The sequence below is a fragment of the Vicugna pacos genome, chromosome 28 (genome assembly GCF_048564905.1).
Source record: "Vicugna pacos chromosome 28, VicPac4, whole genome shotgun sequence".
Taxonomy (NCBI): Eukaryota; Metazoa; Chordata; class Mammalia; order Artiodactyla; family Camelidae; genus Vicugna; species Vicugna pacos.
Window position 1 is genome coordinate 10,844,674 of NC_133014.1, and position 6,000 is coordinate 10,850,673.

Sequence of the window (6,000 nt, forward strand, 5' to 3'; positions counted from 1 at the left end):
AAAATACTCAACAAATATTTTAAATTGATATATAATTGACATGTAACATTGTATGTTAGTTTCATGTCTACAATATAATGATCTGATTTATGTATATATTGCAGAATGGTCACCACAGTAAGTCGAATTAGCATCCATCATCTCACATAATTACAAATTTTTTATCTAATCTTAGCAACTTTCAAATATATTTTTTCAAATATATTAACTAGAGTCACCATGCTGTGTATTACATCCCCAGGACTTCTTTATTTTATAACTGGAAGTTTGTACCTTCTGACCCCCTTCACTCATTTTGTGCCCCACCCCTCCCTGCCCTGGCCTGCCTCTGGCAACCACCAATCTGTTCTTTGTATCTATGAGTTTGGCTTTTTTGTTTTTGTTTTTTAGACTCTACATAAAAGTGAGATCATTCAGTATTTGTCTGTCTTTGTCTGACTTACCTGACTTAGCATCATGCCCTCAAGGTCCATCCATGTGGACACAAATAGCAGGATTTCCTTCTTTTTTATGGCTGAATAATGTTGCACATCATGCATATATACTATATGCCACATTTCCTTTATCCATTCATCCATCAGCGGACATTTAGATTGCTTCTCTGTCTGAACTGTTGCAAATAATGCTGCAATGAACATCAAGGTGCATATACCTTTTTGAGTTAGTTTTTTTGTTTGTTTGTTTCCTTAAGATAAATACCCAGAACTGGAATTTCTGGATCATATGGTAGTTCAATTTTTAATTTTTTGAGGAACCTCCACAGTGTTTTCCGTAGCGTCTGCACCAATTTACACTCCCACCAACAGTGCACGAGGGTTCCCTTTTCTCCACATTCTTGCCAACACTTATGTGTTGTCCTTTTGGTAACAGCCATTCTGACAGGTATGAGGTGATACATCCTTGTGGTTTTGATTTGCATTTGCCTGATGATTAGAGATGTTGAGCATCTATTCATGTGCCTGTTGGCCATTTGTATGTCTTCTTTGGAAAAATGTCTATTCAGGTCCTCTGCCCATGTTTTTAATTGGGTTGGATTTTTTTGATGTTGAGTTGTATGAGCTTTTTGTATATTTGGGGTATTAACTCCTTATCGGATATATCGTTAGTGTATAAGAAAGGCAGCAGATTTCTGTATATTAATTTTGTGTTCTGCAGCTTTACTGAATTCATGTGTTAGTTGTAATAGTTTTTTTGTTAGTGTCTTTGGGATTTTCTATATAGTATCACGTTATCTACAATGACAGTTTTACCTCTTCCTTTCCAGTCTGAATTCCTCTTATTCCTTTGTCTTGTTTGATTGCTATGGCTAGGACTTCCAATACTATGTTGAATAAAAGTGGTGAGAGTGGGCATCCTTGTCTTGTTTCTGATTACTTAGAGGAAATGTTTTCAGTTTTTCACCTTTGAGTATGATGTTAGCTGTGTGCTTGTCATATGTGGCCTCTTTTAGGTTGAGGTATGTTCCCTCTATACCCGTTTTGTTGAGAGTTTTTATCACAAACGGATGTTGAGTGTTGCCAAAAACTTTTTCTGCATTTATTGAGATGATCATACAGCTTTCATTGTTCAATTTGTTATTGTGGTGTATCACATTGATTGATTTGCAGAATCGAACTAATTTTTAAGTGACGAAGCAGATCAGTCATTACAGGGACCCGGGAGGAGACACAGTGGTAGGAGAGAGTGAGGACACTTTGGCGGGTGATGTGTGTATTCATTATCTCAGTTGTGATGGTTGAACAGGTGTATGCAAGCAAAATTCATCAAATTATATTCTGCTTTTTAAAAAGTGGAGAGAAATCCTTGTCTGTCTTACTGTAAATCTAAGCCATAGTCCTACTGGATTGTGGGAAGTTCAGTCTCATCCAGTGTCAGCCCCTCCTCCCTAAGGGCTGCACCAGAATCTAAGAGGCTGGCATCGTGTCTCCCAAACAAGCAAGGCTCCCAGCCCCCAGGGCATGCCTGTCCCCGACCATGTCCCCAGTCCCCATCTGCATCCCCTCCTCCAAACTCAGTTCTCCACTCCTGGCCCACGCAGTTCAACCACTGAGGCAAAGGTCACTGGTCTCCTCACTCTCCTTTTCCTCATTCCTTTACCAAACAGGTTTTGTGAAAGATGGCGAGAACTAAAAAATTCCCACTGACGCCCCAAGACCTTAACTCCCAACTGTTCCTCTCCATCCCCAGATTCACCAAATCACAACTCAGAGCCTTCAGACTCAGAGCTGCTGCATCTTACCCTGAGCTAACAGAGCCTCAGTTTCCCCACACCTTGAGAATTTGAACAGTGCCAAAGTATTCAAGCAAGGTGAACTCTGACTGACTGCCCAATCGAACCCATAAATCTTTCAGTTCTGGCTCCCTAGAGAACAGACTGGGACTGCTCTCACATGACAACATCTTAATAAAGGCTTACACTAATGGGCCTTGAATTTCTCTTCCCCATCCTTTCACAGTCTATAGGTGATGTCCTCCTAAGCCCAGAAACCTAAGTATCATTCCCAGGAGGGTATCAGTCTCACCAGGGGCCCAGATGTCCTGTTAACCGTGAAAGTTGTCAGGGCAGTTCTGCTCAAGGCTCAGCCCTGGCCACCCTGCCCCAACCCAGCCCACTGTGTTACTCTGTGTCCTCACAGGCTGATTTGGCCTAAAATGCACTCGCCATGGGCTGCCAGAGTCTCAGGGTGCGTGCACACATCAACAGAGCGTCTGACTTGGAGAATGCTGCTCAGCTTTTCCAACCCTTCCTGAACTAGGGCCGCGAGTGTCGGGGGCCCTTTGGTGTTTGTTTTTCGCAGAACCCAGCTCATCACAGTCCAGGTCTGAGGCTTCTCGAAGTCTGTGCCGTAGCAGTTTTCTCCTCCACTGCATGCAGAAGGCAGCCACTTCCAATTCCTCTGAATTTGGGGAAGGTTGTCTCAAACCCTGGAGGAGAGAAATGTAATTAAGTAGTGAGGGAGGCTGTGCACTCTCCCGGTGTCCGCTGACTGGAGCTTCTAGGGGATTCGTCTGTGTGAGGCTGGGGCTGGTTTTCTGATGTTCTGGCCCTAATGTCATAGAGAGCAAGGAGAGTACTTGGAGAGGTCCTCTGAATGGGAGCCCACTCATTCTTAAAGGAGAAACACAGCAGAGCAAAGGAGAATGTCCTGACAAGGTAGTCAATTAAAAAAAATTCTCTAACCCAAATTCTGCCTCCTTCTGGACCAACTATCCCTAGGTCTTTGGCCAGTGGCCACAGCAGAGCCAGGATGCTGGTGTACACTGCAAGCACTCAGCCTCACTCCCAGGTTCTCCTGCACTCAGATGGCCTGGGGATTGGGACACGGGGACCGGTCCCACCTCGGGTGGTGCTCCAGGATCAGGGGGAGGCTGCGGCCACACTGGCGTGCAATGGAAGAGACACTGATCCGCAGGGCCCCGTCCTGAGCCTTCCTCTCAGCCTTCTTTATACTCAAAAGATTCTGGAACTTGTAGCTAAAATATGCGTGCTTTTCAAACGCTTTGCACCGTGTGTGCCTATTCCACGTACTCTCTGAATTTAACTGGTACAAAGTTTCTCTAAGCTTGAAATGAAAATTCTCATTCTATTTATTTAGCGCCTCCATGCACTTGCCCACTATTCTAGTAGGTCTGTGGCTTCGTGAAGTATACGCTCTAATCAAAGAGCCAGACAAACACATAAAAGCGAGGACAAGAGGTGGACAAGTGTATAACTACAAGGTGTGGTAAGTGCTACTGAGGACTCCTACGAGGTGTGAAAACAGCAGAAACTTGTGTGATTTCATTTAGATATAGTGCGGGTGTTTCATCCCTTCTGAGGAGGTGGAATCCAGGTTTCCATCTAAAAAGATACGAAGGAACCAGACACGGGACCATTTGGTAGAAGTGGAGGGGCAGGGACCCATCCCGCGCTGGTAGAACAGCACATGTGAGGGCCCTTGGCCGGGGATTCTTTTAGACACCCAAATATTTCCCATTTCCTGTCTCCACTAGGGACATAGAAATCGGGTGACAGGTTTGGGAAAGACGTGAAGCTGAATTTAATAGCTGAGAAGCAGGGGGAAGGGTCTAGATCAAATGGTAGGGCACATGCTTAGCATAAAGAAGGTCCTGAGTTCAATCCTCAGTACCTCCTCTAAAAACAAATAAACCTAATTACCTACCCCCTCTGCCAAAATAAAATAATTAAACAATACAATAATAAATAAAATATTTTTTTTTAAATCTGAGAAGCAGGTGGAGTTTTCTCACGAATGTCTGTAATTTAACCGTGTTCCTCTCACACCGTGGCCCGGGCCTCGGTCCTGTGCGTGCCTACTCTATGCCAACGTCTACTCTGGGGCTCAGCCCTCACCCGGAGACTGGCGGCTTCTGCGGCCCTCACGGTCTTAGAGACAGCACGGAGGAGCTGCTGTGCACCTGCCACCAGGAGCTCGTCGGAGGACCTGCTTCTTGCCAGGGAGGCCTTCACACTTGGGAGTTGATGGGAGGAAAGCAGTTAACATCACCCCAGGTAAGAGGTGTGACCTCAGATAAACAAATACCAGAAGGTTTTACAACGTGAGCCTTTTCCACGAAGCCGGGGGGCCTCTGTGGAGACTCTTCAGAGAAACAACGTCCTAAAGGTATAACGTAACATTTTAATATAAAACTTGTATTTTGATTCTAAGAAAGTATGACTCATATAGTATCTACAAATTAACAAGAAATATAGTTTTAATAAAAATAACTAGAGAGAATAAATGCCCACATCCATATATCATGAGAGGGAATACGAAATTTTGTGTCAAATTGCATTCAGGACTTAAAGTAGAAGTTCCAATAAAAGATTAGACTGGCTGTTTCCCAGCTGAATTACACACCTCAGTAACACCTGCTTCAAGCTGAGTGTCACTGAATTTAGTGAGACAGGTTGTTTTTCACTGATGAAAATGAAGATGCTGTGACACTGCAGTGACTAACTTTGGTAAAATCTCAGGACGTCCAGATCCTTTGAGGACTGAGAGCTTGGTAAACGCACCGGCGTTAATCATGCCTTTTATTTTCTGTATTTCTGATGCACTGATATCTTAGGACCATCTGACCTTGGAAAGGCTGCCCCTCCCAGGATTAGCCTACTCCTAGAGATAGACTTGCCTGCAAGCGCACTTACACATGCAAACCAACCAATCCAAATCCACACCCCCAACCACCCCCTTTATGGAGCTCTTACACTCTGGGCCACTATTTCCCTGCCCCTAATCACCCCCAGGGCCAGGTACCACCCAACTAGAGGTCATCTCTATACTCCAGAACCCAAATTCAAATCAGCCTATCCTAAACCCATTCAGCCTACTTCCCCTGCCTTGACATTTCTTCCCACAAAAACCCCACTAAAGGGTTTGTCCCCTCGCTCCTTCTGCTTTTCCCCCAACCCTGGTGCTTCCCTGTGCGGTCTTGCGTGACATGACTCCTCTTTCTAAGGGTCCTAGAGGGGTCTTCCTCCTTGCCTTCTTCCTTCTTCCTTGTCATTTCCATGTCTGCGTGTCCTACCAAACCTGATTTAAGCAAATCCTAAGTACCCTTGCAACAATACCCATATTTGAAAGGTTAAACTTAGCTGCAGTTCCTGTATATTGAGTAGAAAAAATTGGGTAGCTAATCTTGAGATGATTGTGTGCCTGAAATATTATTTCCTAGAGAACAGGAAACAGGCACGTGCATTTGGTTTAAAAAGAATTTATATACCGTGGTCTTGGTGATATTATTTTTATGCCTCACATCATTGATAATAGCCTTAACTACCAAGCTTTCCCATTATATAAGAATATTACTAACAATATTACTGATGAATATGCCACTGCAAGTAGTAAGGGACGGGGCTGGAAATGAAACCATCCTATACTTAGATCATAATGTTCTATACTATCAATGTAAAAGCTATTCTATGGGAACAGTTAACAAAAACTGCTCAACTCCAGAGTTTGGGCATGTTAAATGAATTCATCTTAACATACACTC